General features: G+C 42.5%; 6 non-coding genes across 6 annotated transcripts; all 6 read right to left on the bottom strand.

Moving 5' to 3' along the window:
* Positions 1-5,670: 5,670 nt before the first annotated feature.
* On the bottom strand, positions 5,671-5,742 carry trnac-gca (transfer RNA cysteine (anticodon GCA)). Its single transcript has one exon. It is a non-coding gene; the product is annotated as a tRNA-Cys (tRNA).
* Positions 5,743-8,023: 2,281 nt separating this feature from the next.
* trnac-gca (transfer RNA cysteine (anticodon GCA)) lies at positions 8,024-8,095 on the bottom strand. The gene has a single exon. It is a non-coding gene; the product is annotated as a tRNA-Cys (tRNA).
* A 2,290-nt stretch (positions 8,096-10,385) lies between these two features.
* trnac-gca (transfer RNA cysteine (anticodon GCA)) lies at positions 10,386-10,457 on the bottom strand. The gene has a single exon. It is a non-coding gene; the product is annotated as a tRNA-Cys (tRNA).
* Positions 10,458-12,743: 2,286 nt separating this feature from the next.
* trnac-gca (transfer RNA cysteine (anticodon GCA)) lies at positions 12,744-12,815 on the bottom strand. The gene has a single exon. It is a non-coding gene; the product is annotated as a tRNA-Cys (tRNA).
* A 2,283-nt stretch (positions 12,816-15,098) lies between these two features.
* Positions 15,099-15,170, bottom strand: trnac-gca (transfer RNA cysteine (anticodon GCA)). The gene has a single exon. It is a non-coding gene; the product is annotated as a tRNA-Cys (tRNA).
* A 2,286-nt stretch (positions 15,171-17,456) lies between these two features.
* Positions 17,457-17,528, bottom strand: trnac-gca (transfer RNA cysteine (anticodon GCA)). Its single transcript has one exon. It is a non-coding gene; the product is annotated as a tRNA-Cys (tRNA).
* Between the last annotated feature and the right edge of the window lie 1,704 nt (positions 17,529-19,232).

Below are 19,232 nucleotides of genomic sequence, written 5' to 3'. Positions count from 1 at the left end.
AACACGCTAATTCACTCACTCTATCCATCCCTCATTCCCTCCTTCCCTCACTCCCTCCATCCCTCCCTTACTCACTCACATACTAACTCCCAACCTCAATCCCTCCACCGTAAAAGATTGAGAGAGACATAAGTAAGACAAAGACCAAATTAATAGATTGGAAACAAACTATTTTTGAGGGGGTGAGATTGGAACCTGGGAAGGTGAACTTGGAAAAAATCTTGACAAAGATGGAGAAATGGTTTTGGGAAATATTTGAAACGGTGATCAATAGAGTTCAAGAGAACTATATTCCTCTAAAGAAAACAACAAATAGCCAACAATGAAACATTGTGGATGAATAAAGAGATAAGGGTAAAATTGAAATTAAACAAAGGCATCTTCGAACCACATGGACAATGAAGGAAAGGATGATAAAGGGGAAATGAAGATGTTAGGAAGGATGTCGAAAAGCAATCAGGAAAGCAGAAAGGAAATACAAAATTAAATTATCAAGAAATAGTCAATTATTCCACTGAAACGTCAATAACATCAGGATAGGGATGGGCCAACAAGCGATACACAAGATATACTCACAGGTAATGACAGTGAAATGGCTGGAATATTGAATAGTTACTTTGCCTCAGTATTTATCAGGGAGACTATACATGCTTAACATAACCTCTCCGCTTTTCAATTCTATCCCCCTGGAAATGAACCCCAGTGCTTGGTTTGTTCTTTTTTTGTCGACACCACTTTTAGTGATTTGTGTATCTGCAGTCCTAGATCCTTGGTTAAACCACACTTGGAGCACTGTGAACACTTCTGGTCTCCCTATTATAAAAAGGATATCGAGGAATTGGCGAAGGTGAAAATAATGATGATGCCAGAACTGAAAGATAATACCTTTCAGGATAGATTTTACAGGCTGATGGCTGACATGATAGAGGTCTTTGGATAATGAAAGGGTTTGATTGGGTCGACGTAGAGAAAATGTTTCCACTCGTAGGGTACTCTAAAACTATCGGTTATCAATATAAGATAGTCACTAATAAATCCAATAGAGAATTCATGGGAAACTTCTTTACCAAAGAGTTGCAAGAATGTGGAACTCGCTATCTTAAGGACTAGTTGAGGCAAATAACATCGATACATGAAATGGCGAACGAGATAAACACACGCGGGCGAAAGGAATGGAAGAGTGTGCGGCTGGGGGAAAGTGAAGGAGGGAGGGAGGAGTCTTGTGTGAAGCATAAAGGCTGGCCCGGCCCCATTGGGTCAAATGGCCTGGATCTGTGCGGCAAACTCAATATAAACAACGACAGCGACAGATTACTGATTTTCTGACTCCTCAAAAGAAGCACTTGGAATGTGCAAGGGGCCGCCTGGATTCGGAACCAGTGACCTCTTGATTTGCAATCAATTGATCTACCACTGAGCTACACCCCCTCATCTAGTGACCATTCTTGCACGCACAATGTAATGGAGCTCAGTAGCTGGCAGTCAACAATGTTGATATTACCAACATGAAAAGAAGCTTCATGAGTTATTCCGGGAGACAAATAATTACGGCAATCAGAAATATTTCATGAATGGAGTGAGTCACATTATTGTGTACAGATGCGATGCACAACCCAACTTGGAACGCCTTGTCTCTCGGCTTCAGTGAAGATGTGGAGATGCCGGTGATGGACTGGGGTTGACAATTGTAAACAATTTTACAACACCAAGTTATAGTCCAGCAATTTTATTTTAAATTCACAAGCTTTCGGAGATTTTCTCCTTCCTCAGGCAAATGTTTCAAGATCTCCTTGAGGAGATCTTGAAACATTTGCCTGAGGAAGGAGAAAATCTCCGAAAGCTTGTGAATTTAAAATAAAATTGCTGGACTATAACTTGGTGTTGTAAAATTGTTTACAACAGGCTTCAGTGAACACATCCTTACCACAGAACGCGGAACTCGAAGCACCAGACAAACGACATCAGAATTTCAAACAGAGGTCTTCAGCTGCTGTCAAATGCTCTGTCACTGTGCTCTGCCCCCCAGCTCTTAAGATACTTTCAGTCAACAAATGCAGTGCCAGGTTCAATGCGTGGTTTTCCAAGATCATGCTATCAGTGCCATATATGTAAGTGTACAGAATATAATAAAGATGCCTCCAGCAGGCATGAGGCAAGTGTGGCAGGAGGAGCTAGTGTGTGAAGCAACTGTAGTGAGGAGGCAATGATGGATCTGGTTCTAGGGAATGAGATAGATAATGTGGAGCAAGTGTCCTTGGGGGAGCATTTAGGGAATAGCGAACAGAGTATCATCAGGTTTAGAATAGCAATGTAAAAGGAGAAGGAGTAATCTAGAGTAAAAACACTTAATTGGAAGAGGGTCAATTACAGAGGGTTGAGAACTGATCCGGCCCTGGTAAAATGGAATCAAAACTGTAATCGAGCAATGGGCGGCTTTTGAAGAGGAGGTTGTTCGGGTACAGTCTGTGTACATTCCCACAAGAAGCAACTAAAGCCAGAGATCTCTGGATGACAAAAGAGATATAGTATAAAATGAAGCAGAGGAAGTGGCCGTATGGCAGATGTCAGGTTGATAATACAAGTCAGAACCAGGCTGAGAATGGAAAGTTCAGAGGTGAATTGAAAATGGAAACCACACTTGGAGTAACGTGAACAATTCTGGTCGACAGATTATAAGAAGAATAAAGAGGAATTGGCAAAGCTGAAACAAAGATTCACAAGGATGATAATAGAACTCGGAGCATATACTTCTCAGGAGGACTAAACAGGTTGAAGCTCTTTTCTCCAGAAAAGGGAAGACTGAGGGGTGACCTGATAGACTCTTTCAGATTTTGAAAGGATTCGATTGGGTGACGGAGAAAAAAACGTTTCCATTTGTGAAGGAATTCAGGAGAATCTTCTTTACCCAAAGGGCGGTAAGAATGTGGAACTCGCCACCAAAAGGAATAATTGAGGCAAATGGCATAGATGCTTTCAAGGGGAAGCTAGATAAAGAGATGAAAGAGAAAGGAATGTATGGCTGATAGAACGAGAAGAAATATGGCAGGAGGAGACTCATGTGGTGCATAAATACCGGAAGTGACCAATCGAGATAGCAAACCTGTTTCTCTGCTGAAGCTTCAATGTAAACAACAATCCTGCTGCTACAGGGAATTCAGACTTACTGTATGAATCACAAAATCATTTAGAAAGAAGAGGGAGTATCGGGATTTAAACCAGCGATCGCTTGATTTATATTAAACACTGCAATTAAGCAATGCAGCCACTGACATCGTCCACAGACAAGGGAATGCAACATAGTTCAGTACCTGGCAGTCATCACTGTTGAAAGAACCAATCTGAAAAGAAGCTTCATCAGTTATTCTGGGAGACAAATAATTACAGCAATCAGAAATGATTCATGAACGGATTGAGTCACACTATTGTACACAGATGCGATGCACAACCCAACATGGAAAGCCTTGTCACTAAACTTCAGTGAACACATCCTAACCACAGAACGTGGAACTGGAAGCACCAGACAAACGACACCTGAATTTCAACCAGATGTTTCTCCAGTAGCTATCAAGTGCTCTCTCACTGTGCTCTGCCCCTAGTTCTGTAGATCGTTACAGTTAACACAAGAAACAACAGGTTCAATGTGCAGATTCACAAGATCATGCTCTCAGTACCATATATGCAAGTGCACAGAATATAATAAAGATGCATCCAGCAGGCATTAGGCAAGTGTGGCAGGAGGAGCTGGTGTGTGAAGCAACTGTAGTTAGGAGGCAATGATGGATCTGGTTCTAGGGAATGAGATAGTTAATGTGGAGCAAGTTTCCTTGGGGGAGCATTTAGGGAATAGCGAACAGAGTATCATTAGGTTTAGAATAGCAATGTAAAAGGAGAAGGAGTAATCTCGAGTAAAAACGCTTAATTGTAAGAGGGTCAATTACAGAGGGTTGAGAACTGATCCGGCCCTGGTAAAATGGAATCAAAACTGTAATCGAGCAATGGGCGGCTTTTGAAGAGGAGGTTGTTCGGGTACAGTCTGTGTACATTCCCACAAGAAGCAACTAAAGCCAGAGATCTCTGGATGACGAAAGAGATAGAGTATAAAATGAAGCAGAGGAAGTGGCCGTATGGCAGATGTCAGGTTGATAATACAAGTCAGAACCAGGCTGAGAATGGAAAGTTCAGAGGTGAATTGAAAAAGGAAACCACACTTGGAGAAACGTGAACAATTCTGGTCGACAGATTATAAGAAGAATAAAGAGGAATTGGCAAAGCTGAAAAAAAGATTCACAAGGATGATAATAGAACTCGGAGCATATACTTCTCAGGAGGACTAAACAGGTTGAAGCTCTTTTATCGAGAAAAGGGAAGACTGAGGGGTGACCTGATAGAGGTCTTTAAGATTTTGAAAGGATTCGATTGGGTGACGGAGAACAAAACGTTTCCATTTGTGAAGGAATTCAGGAGAATCTTCTTTACCCAAAGGGCGGTAAGAATGTGGAACTCGCCACCAAAAGGAATAGTTGAGGCAAATGGCGTAGATGCTTTCAAGGGGAAGCTCGATGAAGAGATGAAAGAGAAAGGAATGTATGGCTGATAGAACGAGATGAAATAGGGCAGGAGGAGACTCATGTGGTGCATAAATACCGGAAGTGACCAATCGAGATAGCAAACCTGTTTCTCTGCTGAAGCTTCAATGCAAACAACAATCCTGCTGCTACAGGGAATTCAGACTTACTGTATGAATCACAAAATCATTTGGAAAGAAGAGGGAGTATCGGGATTTAAATCAGCGATCGCTTGATTTATAATTAAACACTGCAATTAAGCAATTCACCCACTGACATCGTCCACAGACAAGGGAATGCAACATAGTTCAGTACCTGGCAGTCATCACTGTTGAAAGAACCAATCTGAAAAGAAGCTTCATCAGTTATTCTGGGAGACAAATAATTACAGCAATCAGAAATGATTCATGAACGGATTGAGTCACACTATTGTGTACAGATGCGATGCACAACCCAACATGGAAAGCCTTGTCACGAAACTTCAGTGAACACATCCTAACCACAGAACGTGCAACTGGAAGCACCAGACAAACGACACCTGAATTTAAACCAGATGTTTCTCCCTATTATCAAAAGGATATCGAGGAATTGGCGAAGGTGAAAATAATGATGATGCCAGAACTGAAAGATAATACCTGTCAGGATAGATTTAACAGGCTGATGGCTGACATGATGGAGGTCTTTGGATAATGAAAGGGTTTGATTGGGTCGACGTAGAGAAAATGATTCCACTCGTAGGGGACTCTAAAACTATCGGTTATCAAAATAAGATAGTCACTAATAAATCCAATAGAGAATTCATGGGAAACTTCTTTACCAAAGAGTTGCAAGAATGTGGAATTCGCTACCTGAAGGAGTAGTTGAGGCAAATAACATCGAGACATGAAATGGCAAACTAGATAAACACACGGGGGCGAAAGGAATGGAAGAGTGTGCGGATGGGAGCAAATGAAGTAGGGAGGGAGGTGTCTTTTGTGAAGCATAAAGTCTGGCACAGACCCGTTGGGTCAAAAGGCCTGGATCTGTGCGGCAAACTCAATTTTAACAACGACAGCGACAGATTACTGATTTTCTGAGTCCCCAAAAGAAGCACTTAGAATGTGCAAGAGGGCGCCTGGATTCGAACCAGAGACCTCTTGATCTGCAGTCAAATGCTCTACCACTGAGCTACACCCCCACATCTGTTGACCATTCTTGCACGCACTATGCAATGGAGCTCAGTAGCTGGCAGTCACCAATGTTGATATTACCAACATGAGAAGAAGCTTCATCAGTTATTCTGGGAGACAAATAAATACAGCAATCAGAAATGAATCATGAACGGAGTGAGTCACACTATTGTGTACAGATTCGATGCACAACCCGACATGGAAAGCCTTGTCACTAAACTTCAGTGAGCACATCCTTACCACAGAACGTGCAACTGGAAGCACCAGACAAACGACACCTGAATTTCAACCAGATGTTTCTCCAGCAGCTGTCAAGTGCTCTCGAACTGTGTTCTGCCCCAATTCTGTAATTCGTTACAGTCAACACAAGAAACAACAGGTTCAACGTGCAGTTTCACAAGGTCATGCACTCAGTGCCATAAATGTAAGTGTACAGAATATCGAATCAATGTGATAAATAAACATCCAGCAGGCATTTGGCAAGAGTGGACAGGAGGAGATAGTGTGTGAAGTGACTGTAATATTTGTTAAGTCAATAGATTCATTTACAGGTTACGGAACTGAAGTGGGACTTAACGAAAGGGAAAGTGTGTAAATTGCATCCTGGCCATGAAATAAGAAGCTGTGAGTGTCGAAAGTGTGACGTCGCCAGGAAATAAAAGTGGAAAATGCTGAAAGCCTCTATTTGACCCGCGGATGCTCGCAGAGAGTGCTGGCAATAGGCGTGTGGCCGTCTTTCTCAATTATTATTTTAAAACTTATCAATCGTGCCTCGATATTCGCCTACACTTACTTCTCCTATCTCCTCCGTTTCATTCCCCATTACTAGATCCAGCAGTGATTCCTCTCTTGTCTGCCTGTCTCTCATTTGTAATTTTATCGCTCCTGCCTGCTCTCCCTGCCTCCCTCTCGCTCTCACTCATTCAGTCACTCGCACACTCACGAACACGCTAATTCACTCACTCTATCCATCCCTCATTCCCTCCTTCCCTCACTCCCTCCCTCACTCACTCACACATCACTCCCTACCTCAATCCCTCCACCGTAAAGATTGAGAGAGACATCAGTAAGACAATGACCAAATTAATAGATTGGAAACAAACTATTTTTGAGGGGATGAGATTGGAACCTGGGAAGGTGAACTTGGAAAAAATCTTGACAAAGATATAGAACAGGTTTTGGGAAATATTTGAAACGGTGATCAATAGAGTTCAAGAGAAATACATTCCTCTAAAAAAAACAACAAATAGTCAATAATGAAACATTGTGGATGAATAAAGAGAAAAGGGTAAAATTGAAATTGAACAAATGCATATTCTAACTACATGGACAATAAAGGAAAGGATGATAAAGGGGAAAATGAAGACGTTAGGAAGGATGCCAACAAGCAATCAGGAAAGAAGAAAGGAAATATAAAATTAAATTATCAAGAAATAGTCAATTATTGCACTGAAATGTCAATAACATCAGGATAGGGATAGGGCCAACAAGGGATACACAAGATATACTCAGAGGTAATAACAGTGAAATGGCTGGAATATTGAATCGTTACTTTGTCTCAGTATTTATCAGGGAGACTATACATGCTTAACATAACTTCTCCGCTTTTCAATTCTATCCCCCTGGAAATGAACCCCAGTGCTTGGCTTGTTTTTTTTTTATGTTGTCACCACTTTTAGTGATTTGTGTATCTGCAGTCCGAGATCCTTGGTTAAACCACACTTGGAGCACTGTGAACACTTCTGGTCTCCCTATTATCAAAAGGATATCGAGGAATTGGCGAAGGTGAAAATAATGATGATGCCAGAACTGAAAGATAATACCTGTCAGGATAGATTTAACAGGCTGATGGCTGACATGATGGAGGACTTTGGATAATGAAAGGGTTTAATTGGGTCGACGTAGAGAAAATGTTTCCACTCGTAGGGGAATCCAAAACTATCGGTTATCAATATAAGATAGTCACTGATAAATCCAATGGAGAATTCATGGGAAACTTCTTTACCAAAGAGTTGCAAGAATGTGGAATTCGCTACCTTAAGGAGCAGTTGAGGCAAATAACATCGATACATGAAATGGCAAACTCGATAAACACACGGGGGCGAAAGGAATGGAAGAGTGTGCGGATGGGGGCAAATGAAGTAGGGAGGTGTTTTGTGTGAAGCATAAAGGCTGGCACAGACCCGTTGGGTCAAAAGGCCTGGACCTGTGCGGCAAACTCAATATGAACAACGACAGCGACAGATGACTGATTTTCTGAGTCCCCAAAAGAAGCACTTAGAATGTGCAAGGGGGCGCCTGGATTCGAACCAGAGACCTCTTAATCTGCAGTCAAATGCTCTACCACTGAGCTACACCCCCACATCTGTTGACCATTCTTGCACGCACAATGTAATGGAGCATCATAGCTGGCAGTCACCAATGTTGACATGACCAACATGAAAAGAAGCTTCATCATTTATTCTGGGAGACAAATAAATACAGCAATCAGAAATGAATCATGAACGGAGTGAGTCACACTATTGTGTACAGATGCGATGCACAACCCGACATGGAAAGCCTTGTCACTAAACTTCAGTGAGCACATCCTTACCACAGAACGCGGAACTGGAAGCACCAGACAAACGACACCTGAATTTCAACCAGATGTTTCTCCAGCAGCTGTCAAGTGCTCTCGAACTGTGCTCTGCCCCTAGCTCTGTCGATCGTTACAGTCAACACAAGAAACAACAGGTTCAATGTGCAGTTTCACAAGATCATGCTCTCAGTGCCATATATGTAAGTGTACAGAATATCGAATCAATGTAATAAATAAAAATCCAGCAGGCATTTGGCAAGAGCGGACAGGCGGAGATAGTGTGTGAAGTGACTGTAATATTTGTTAAGTCAATAGATTCATTTACAGGTTACGGAACTGAAGTGGGACTTAACGAAAGAGAAAGTGTGTAAATTGCATCCTGGCCATGAAATAAGAAGCTGTGAGTGTCGAAAGTGTGACGTCGCCAGGAAATAAAAGTGGAAAATGCTGAAAGCCTCTATTTGACCCGCGGATGCTCGCAGAGAGTGCTGGCAATAGGCGTGTGGCCGTCTTTCTCAATTATTATTTTAAACCTTATCACTAGTGCCTCGATATTCGCCTACACTTACTTCTTCTATCTCCTCCGTTTCATTCCCCATTACTAGATCCAGCAGTGATTCCTCTCTTGTCTGCCTGTCTCTCATTTGTAATTTTATCGCTCCTGCCTGCTCTCCATACCTCCCTCTCGCTCTCACTCATTCAGTCACTCGCACACTCACGAACACGCTAATTCACTCACTCTATCCATCCCTCATTTCCTCCTTCCATCACTCCCTCCCTCACTCACTCACTCACACATCACTCCCTACCTCAATCCCTCCACCGTAAAGATTGAGAGAGACATCAGTAAGACAAAGACCAAATTAATAGATTGGAATCAAAATATTTTTCAGGGGATGAGATTGGAACCTGGGAAGGTGAACTTGGAAAAAATCTTGACAAAGATATAGAACAGGTTTTGGGAAATATTTGAAACGGTGATCAATAGAGTTCAAGAGAAATACATTCCTCTCAGAAAAAAACAACAAATAGTCAATAATGAAACATTGTGGATGAATAAAGAGAAAAGGGTAAAATTGAAATTGAACAAATGCATATTCTAACTAAATGGACAATAAATGAAATGATGATAAAGGGGAAAATGAAGACGTTAGGAAGGATGCCAACAAGCAATCAGGAAAGATGAAAGGAAATACAAAATTAAATTATCAAGAAATAGTCAATTATTGCACTGAAATGTCAATAACTTCAGGATAGGGATAGGGCCAACAAGGGATACACAAGATATCCTCAGAGGTAATAACAGTGAAATGGCTGGAATATTGAATAGTTACTTTGTCTCAGTATTTATCAGGGAGACTATACATGCTTAACATAACTTCTCCGCTTTTCAATTCTATCCCCCTGGAAATGAACCCCAGTGCTTGGCTTGTTTTTTTTTTGTCGTCACTACTTTTAGTGATTTGTGTACCTGTAGTCCGAGATCCTTGGTTAAACCACACTTGAAGCACTGTGAACACTTCTGGTCTCCCTAATATCAAAAGGATATCGAGGAATTGGCGAAGGTGAAAATAATGATGATGCCAGAACTGAAAGATAATACCTGTCAGGATAGATTTAACAGGCTGATGGCTGACATGATGGAGGTCTTTGGATAATGAAAGGGTTTGATTGGGTCGACGTAGAGAAAATGATTCCACTCGTAGGGGACTCTAAAACTATCGGTTATCAATATAAGATAGTCACTGATAAATCCAATGGAGAATTCATGGGAAACTTCTTTACCAAAGAGTTGCAAGAATGTGGAATTCGCTACCTTAAGGAGTAGTTGAGGCAAATAACATCGATACATGAAATGGCAAACTAGATAAACACACGGGGGCGAATGGAATGGAAGAGTGTGCGGATGGGGGCAAATGAAGTAGGGAGGGAGGTGTCTTGTGTGAAGCATAAAGGCTGGCACAGACCCGTTGGGTCAAAAGGCCTGGATCTGTGCGGCAAACTCAATATGAACAACGACAGCGACAGATTACTGATTTTCTGAGTCCCCAAAAGAAGCACTTGGAATGTGCAAGGGGGCGCCTGGATTCGAACCAGAGACCTCTTGATCTGCAGTCAAATGCTCTACCACTGAGCTACACCCCCACATCTGTTGACCATTCTTGCACGCACAATGTAATGGAGCTCAGTAGCTGGCAGTCACCAATGTTGATGTTACCAACATGAAAAGAAGCTTCATCAGTTATTCTGGGAGACAAATAAATACAGCAATCAGAAATTAATCATGAACGGAATGAGTCACACTATTGTGTACAAATGCGATGCACAACCCGACATGGAAAGCCTTGTCACTAAACTTCAGTGAGCACATCCTTACCACAGAACACGGAACTGGAAGCACCAGACAAACGACACCTGAATTTCAACCAGATGTTTATCCAGCAGCTGTCAAGTGCTCTCTAAATGTGCTCTGCCCCTAGCTCTTTAATTCGTTACAGTCAACACAAGAAACAACAGGTTCAATGTGCAGTTTCACAAGATCATGCTCTCAGTGCCATATATGTAAGTGTACAGAATATCGAATCAATGTAATAAATAAACATCCAGCAGGCATTTGGCAAGAGTGGACAGGAGGAGATAGTGTGTGAAGTGACTGTAATATTTGTTAAGTCAATAGATTCATTTACAGGTTACGGAACTGAAGTGGGACTTAACGAAAGGGAAAGTGTGTAAATTGCATCCTGGCCATGAAATAAGAAGCTGTGAGTGTCGAAATTGTGACGTCGCCAGGAAATAAAAGTGGAAAATGCTGAAAGCCTCTATTTGACCCGCGGATGCTCGCAGAGAGTGCTGGCAATAGGCGTGTGGCCGTCTTTCTCAATTATTATATTAAACCTTATCACTTGTGCCTCGATATTCGCCTACACTTACTTTTCCTATCTCCTCCGTTTCATTCCCCATTACTAGATCCAGCAGTGATTCCCCTCTTGTCTGCCTGTCTCTCATTTGTAATTTTATCGCTCCTGCCTGCTCTCCCTGCCTCCCTCTCGCTCTCACTCATTCAGTCACTCGCACACTCACGAACACGCTAATTCACTCACTCTATCCATCCCTCATTCCCTCCTTCCCTCCCTCCCTCCCTCACTCACTCACACATCACTCCCTACCTCAATCCCTCCACCGTAAAGATTGAGACAGACATCAGTAAGACAATGACCAAATTAATAGATTGGAAAAAAACTATTTTTGATGGGATGAGATTGGAACCTGGGAAGGTGAACTTGGAAAAAATCTTGACAAAGATATAGAACAGGTTTTGGGAAATATTTGAAACGGTGATCAATAGAGTTCAAGAGAAATACATTCCTCTAAAAAAAAAAAACAAATAGTCAATAATGAAACATTGTGGATGAATAAAGAGATAAGGGTAAAATTGAAATTGAACAAATGCATATTCTAACTACATGGACAATAAAGGAAAGGATGATAAAGGGGAAAATGAAGACGTTAGGAAGGATGCCAACAAGCAATCAGGAAAGAAGAAAGGAAATATAAAATTAAATTATCAAGAAATAGTCAATTATTGCACTGAAATGTCAATAACATCAGGATAGGGATAGGGCCAACAAGGGATACACAAGATATACTCAGAGGTAATAACAGTGAAATGGCTGGAATATTGAATAGTTACTTTGTCTCAGTATTTATCAGGGAGACTATACATGCTTAACATAACTTCTCCGCTTTTCAATTCTATCCCCCTGGAAATGAACCCCAGTGCTTGGCTTGTTTTTTTTTATGTTGTCACCACTTTTAGTGATTTGTGTATCTGCAGTCCGAGATCCTTGGTTAAACCACACTTGGAGCACTGTGAACACTTCTGGTCTCCCTATTATCAAAAGGATATCGAGGAATTGGCGAAGGTGAAAATAATGATGATGCCAGAACTGAAAGATAATACCTGTCAGGATAGATTTAACAGGCTGATGGCTGACATATTGGAGGTCTTTGGATAATGAAAGGGTTTAATTGGGTCGACGTAGAGAAAATGTTTCCACTCGTAGGGGACTCCAAAACTATCGGTTATCAATATAAGATAGTCACTGATAAATCCAATGGAGAATTCATGGGAAACTTCTTTACCAAAGAGTTGCAAGAATGTGCAATTCGCTACCTTAAGGAGCAGTTGAGGCAAATAACATTGATACATGAAATGGCAAACTCGATAAACACACGGGGGCGAAAGGAATGGAAGAGTGTGCGGATGGGGGCAAATGAAGGAGGGAGGGAGGTGTTTTGTGTGAAGCACAAAGGCTGGCACAGACCCGTTGGGTCAAAAGGCCTGGATCTGTGCGGCAAACTCAATATGAACAACGACAGCGACAGATGACTGATTTTCTGAGTCCCCAAAAGAAGCACTTAGAATGTGCAAGGGGGCGCCTGGATTCGAACCCGAGACCTCTTGATCTGCAGTCAAATGCTCTACTACTGAGCTACACCCCCACATCTGTTGACCATTCTTGCACGCACTATGCAATGGAGCTCAGTAGCTGGCAGTCACCAATGTTGATATTACCAACATGAGAAGAAGCTTCATCAGTTATTCTGGGAGACAAATAAATACAGCAATCAGAAATGAATCATGAACGGAGTGAGTCACACTATTGTGTACAGATGCGATGCACAACCCGACATGGAAAGCCTTGTCACTAAACTTCAGTGAGCACATCCTTACCACAGAACGTGCAACTGGAAGCACCAGACAAACGACACCTGAATTTCAACCAGATGTTTCTCCAGCAGCTGTCAAGTGCTCTCGAACTGTGCTCTGCCCCAATTCTGTAATTCGTTACAGTCAACACAAGAAACAACAGGTTCAACGTGCAGTTTCACAAGGTCATGCACTCAGTGCCATAAATGTAAGTGTACAGAATATCGAATCAATGTAATAAATAAACATCCAGCAGGCATTTGGCAAGAGTGGACAGGAGGAGATAGTGTGTGAAGTGACTGTAATATTTGTTAAGTCAATAGATTCATTTACAGGTTACGGAACTGAAGTGGGACTTAACGAAAGGGAAAGTGTGTAAATTGCATCCTGGCCATGAAATAAGAAGCTGTGAGTGTCGAAATTGTGACGTCGCCAGGAAATAAAAGTGGAAAATGCTGAAAGCCTCTATTTGACCCGCGGATGCTCGCAGAGAGTGCTGTCAATAGGCGTGTGGCCGTCTTTCTCAATTATTATTTTAAACCTTATCACTAGTGCCTCGATATTCGCCTGCACTTACTTCTTCTATCTCCTCCGTTTCATTCCCCATTACTAGATCCAGCAGTGATTCCTCTCTTGTCTGCCTGTCTCTCATTTGTAATTTTATCGCTCCTGCCTGCTCTCCATACCTCCCTCTCGCTCTCACTCATTCAGTCACTCGCACACTCACGAACACGCTAATTCACTCACTCTATCCATCCCTCATTTCCTCCTTCCCTCACTCCCTCCCTCACTCACTCACACATCACTCCCTACCTCAATCCCTCCACCGTAAAGATTGAGAGAGACATCAGTAAGACAAAGACCAAATTAATAGATTGGAATCAAAATATTTTTCAGGGGATGAGATTGGAACCTGGGAAGGTGAACTTGGAAAAAATCTTGACAAAGATATAGAACAGGTTTTGGGAAATATTTGAAACGGTGATCAATAGAGTTCAAGAGAAATACATTCCTCTCAGAAAAAAACAACAAATAGTCAATAATGAAACATTGTGGATGAATAAAGAGAAAAGGGTAAAATTGAAATTGAACAAATGCATATTCTAACTAAATGGACAATAAATGAAATGATGATAAAGGGGAAAATGAAGACGTTAGGAAGGATGCCAACAAGCAATCAGGAAAGATGAAAGGAAATACAAAATTAAATTATCAAGAAATAGTCAATTATTGCACTGAAATGTCAATAACTTCAGGATAGGGATAGGGCCAACAAGGGATACACAAGATATCCTCAGAGGTAATAACAGTGAAATGGCTGGAATATTGAATAGTTACTTTGTCTCAGTATTTATCAGGGAGACTATACATGCTTAACATAACTTCTCCGCTTTTCAATTCTATCCCCCTGGAAATGAACCCCAGTGCTTGGCTTGTTTTTTTTTTTTTTTGTCGTCACTACTTTTAGTGATTTGTGTACCTGTAGTCCGAGATCCTTGGTTAAACCACACTTGAAGCACTGTGAACACTTCTGGTCTCCCTAATATCAAAAGGATATCGAGGAATTGGCGAAGGTGAAAATAATGATGATGCCAGAACTGAAAGATAATACCTGTCAGGATAGATTTAACAGGCTGATGGCTGACATGATGGAGGTCTTTGGATAATGAAAGGGTTTGATTGGGTCGACGTAGAGAAAATGATTCCACTCGTAGGGGACTCTATAACTATCGGTTATCAATATAAGATAGTCACTGATAAATCCAATAGAGAATTCATGGGAAACTTCTTTACCAAAGAGTTGCAAGAATGTGGAATTCGCTACATTCAGGAGTAGTTGAGGCAAATAACATCGATACATGAAATGGCAAACTAGATAAACACACGGGGGCGAAAGGAATGGAAGAGTGTGCGGATGGGGGCAAATGAAGTAGGGAGGGAGGTGTCTTTTGTGTGAAGCAGAAAGGCTGGCACAGACCCGTTGGGTCAAAAGGCCTGGACCTGTGCGCAAACTCAATATGAACAACGACAGCGACAGATTACTGAGTCCCCAAAAGAAGCACTTAGAATGTGCAAGGGGGCGCCTGGATTCGAACCAGAGACCTCTTGATCTGCAGTCAAATGCTCTACCACTGAGCTACACCCCCACATCTGTTGACTATTCTTGCACGCACAATGTAATGGAGCTCAGTAGCTGGCAGTCACCAATGTTGATATTACCAACATGAAAAGAAGCTTCATCAGTTATTCTGGGAGACAAATAAATACAGCAATCAGAAATGAATCATGAACGGAATGAGTCACACTATTGTGTACAAATGCGATGCACAACCCGACATGGAAAGCCTTGTCACTAAACTTCAGTGAGCACATCCTTGCCACAGAACACGGAACTGGAAGCACCAGACAAACGACACCTGAATTTCAACCAGATGTTTATCCAGCAGCTGTCAAGTGCTCTCTAAATGTACTCTGCCCCTAGCTCTGTAGATCGTTACAGTCAACACAAGAAACAACAGGTTCAATGTGCAGTTTCACAAGATCATGCTCTCAGTGCCATATATGTAAGTGTACAGAATATCGAATCAATGTAATAAATAAACATCCAGCAGGCATTTGGCAAGAGTGGACAGGAGGAGATAGTGTGTGAAGTGACTGTAATATTTGTTAAGTCAATAGATTCATTTACAGGTTACGGAACTGAAGTGGGACTTAACGAAAGGGAAAGTGTGTAAATTGCATCCTGGCCATGAAATAAGAAGCTGTGAGTGTCGAAAGTGTGACGTCGCCAGGAAATAAAAGTGGAAAATGATGAAAGTCTCTATTTGGCCCGCGGATGCTCGCAGAGAGTGCTGGCAATAGGCGTGTGGCCGTCTTTCTCAATTATTATTTTAAACCTTATCACTAGTGCCTCGATATTCGCCTACACTTACTTCTCCTATCTCCTCCGTTTCATTCCCCATTACTAGATCCAGCAGTGATTCCTCTCTTGTCTGCCTTTCTCTCATTTGTAATTTTATCGCTCCTGCCTGCTCTCCCTCCCTCCCTCTCGCTCTCACTCATTCAGTCACTCGCACACTCACGAACACGCTAATTCACTCACTCTATCCATCCCTCATTTCCTCCTTCCCTCACTCCCTCCCTCACTCACTCACACATCACTCCCTACCTCAATCCCTCCAACGTAAAGATTGAGAGAGACATCAGTAAGACAAGGACCAAATTAATAGATTGGAAACAAACTATTTTTGAGGGGATGAGATTGGAACCTGGGAAGGTGAACTTGGAAAAAATCTTGACAAAGATATAGAACAGGTTTTGGGAAATATTTGAAACGGTGATCAATAGAGTTCAAGAGAAACACATTCCTCTAAGAAAAAAACAACAAATAGTCAACAATGAAACATTGTGGATGAATAAAGAGATAAGGGTAAAATTGAAATTGAACAAATGCATATTCTAACTAAATGGACAATAAATGAAATGATGATAAAGGGGAAAATGAAGACGTTAGGAATGATGCCAACAAGCAATCAGGAAAGAAGAAAGGAAATACAAAATTAAATTATCAAGAAATAGTCAATTATTGCACTGAAATGTCAATAACATCAGGATAGGGATAGGGCCAACAAGGGATACACAAGATATACTCAGAGGTAATAACAGTGAAATGGCTGGAATATTGAATAGTTACTTTGTCTCAGTATTTATCAGGGAGACTATACATGCTTAACGTAACTTCTCCGCTTTTCAATTCTATCCCCCTGGAAATGAACCCCAGTGCTTGGCTTGTTTTTTTTATGTCGTCACTACTTTTAGTGATTTGTGTACCTGTAGTCCGAGATCCTTGGTTAAACCACACTTGGAGCACTGTGAACACTTCTGGTCTCCCTAATATCAAAAGGATATCGAGGAATTGGCGAAGGTGAAAATAATGATGATGCCAGAACTGAAAGATAATACCTGTCAGGATAGATTTAACAGGCTGATGGCTGACATGATGGAGGTCTTTGGATAATGAAAGGGTTTGATTGGGTCGACGTTGAGAAAATGATTCCACTCGTAGGGGACTCTAAAACTATCGGTTATCAATGTAAGATAGTCACTGATAAATCCAATGGAGAATTCATGGGAAACTTCTTTACCAAAGAGTTGCAAGAATGTGGAATTCGCTACCTTAAGGAGTAGTTGAGGCAAATAACATCGATACATGAAATGGCCAACTAGATAAACACACGGGGGCGAAAGGAATGGAAGATTGTGCGGATGGGGGCAAATGAAGTAGGGAGGGAGGTGTCTTGTGTGAAGCATAAAGGCTGGCACAGACCCGTTGGGTCAAAAGGCCTGGATCTGTGCGGCAAACTCAATATGAACAACGACAGCGACAGATTGCTGATTTTCTGAATCCCCAAAAGAAGCACTTAGAATGTGCAAGGGGGCGCCTGGATTCGAACCAGAGACCTCTTGATCTGCAGTCAAATGCTCTACCACTGAGCTACACCCCCACATCTGTTGACCAGTCTTGCACGCACAATGTAATGGAGCTCAGTAGCTGGCAGTCACCAATGTTGACATGACCAACATGAAAAGAAGCTTCATCAGTTATTCTGGGAGACAAATAAATACAGCAATCAGAAATGAATCATGAACGGAATGAGTCACACTATTGTGTACAGATGCGATGCACAACCCGACATGGAAAGCCTTGTCACTAAACTTCAGTGAGCACATCCTTACCACAGAACACGGAACTGGAAGCACCAGACAAACGACACCTGAATTTCAACCAGATGTTTCTCCAGCAGCTGTCAAGTGCTCTCTAACTGTGCTCTGCCCCAATTCTGTAGATCGTTACAGTCAACACAAGAAACAACAGGTTCAATGTGCAGTTTCACAAGATCATGCTCTCAGTGCCATATATGTAAGTGTACAGAATATCGAATCAATGTAATAAATAAACATCCAGCAGGCATTTGGCAAGAGTGGACAGGAGGAGATAGTGTGCGAAGTGACTGTAATATTTGTTAAGTCAATAGATTCATTTACAGGTTACGGAACTGAAGTGGGACTTGACGAAAGGGAAAGTGTGTAAATTGCATCCTGGCCATGAAATAAGAAGCTGTGAGTGTCGAAATTGTGACGTCGCCAGGAAATAAAAGTGGAAAATGCTGAAAGCCTCTATTTGACCCTCGGATGCTCGCAGAGAGTGCTGGCAATAGGCGTGTGACCGTCTTTCTCAATTATTATTTTAAACCTTATCACTAGTGCCTCGATATTCGCCTACACTTACGTCTCCTATCTCCTCCGTTTCATTCCCCATTACTAGATCCAGCAGTGATTCCTCTCTTGTCTGCCTGTCTCTCATTTGTAATTTTATCGCTCCTGCCTGCTCTCCCTGCCTGCTCTCCCTGCCTCCCTCTCGCTCTCACTCATTCAGTCACTCGCACACTCACGAACACGCTAATTCACTCACTCTATCCATCCCTCATTTCCTCCTTCCCTCACTCCCTCCCTCACTCACTCGCACATCACTCCCTCGGTGTGAGGACAACACAGTGTGCTGAGAGTTCGGTACGTGTGGGAGTTTGGTGAAGTGGGGGAAGGAGGTGCCGCTTTGACTTGCTTTTCCTGCAGAGCGGTGGTGGACCTGAGAGCGGTGAGCGGCAGGAGAGAGCGAGACCAGAGCGGGGATAAAAACAGCGCGGAGATAGCGAGAGTTCAGTCGGTGAGCGGCGGGAGAGAGCGAGACCAGAGCGGGGATATAAACAGCGCGGAGAGAGCGAGAGTCCAGTCGGTGAGCGGCGGGAGAGAGCGAGACCAGAGCGGGGATATAAACAGCGCGGAGAGAGTGAGACCAGAGCGGGGATATTAACAGTGCGGAGAGAGTGAGACCAGAGCGGGGATATTAACAGTGCGGAGAGAGCGAGACCAGAGCGGGGATATTAACAGCGCGGAGAGATCGAGACCAGAGCGGAGATATACACAGCGCGGAGAGAGTGAGACCAGAGCGGAGATATACACAGCGCGGAGAGAGTGAGAGTTCAGTCGGTGAGCGGCGGGAGAGAGCGAGACCAGAGCGGGGATATAAACAGCGCGGAGAGAGCGAGACCAGAGCGGAGATATAAACAGCGCGGAGAGATCGAGACCAGAGCGGGGATATAAACAGCGCGGAGAGAGTGAGACCAGAGCGGGGATATAAACAGCGCGGA

This window comes from Heptranchias perlo, chromosome 20 (assembly GCF_035084215.1).
Source record: "Heptranchias perlo isolate sHepPer1 chromosome 20, sHepPer1.hap1, whole genome shotgun sequence".
In the NCBI taxonomy this organism is placed as follows: domain Eukaryota; kingdom Metazoa; phylum Chordata; class Chondrichthyes; order Hexanchiformes; family Hexanchidae; genus Heptranchias; species Heptranchias perlo.
This window is presented reverse-complemented; position numbering and strand designations above follow the sequence as displayed.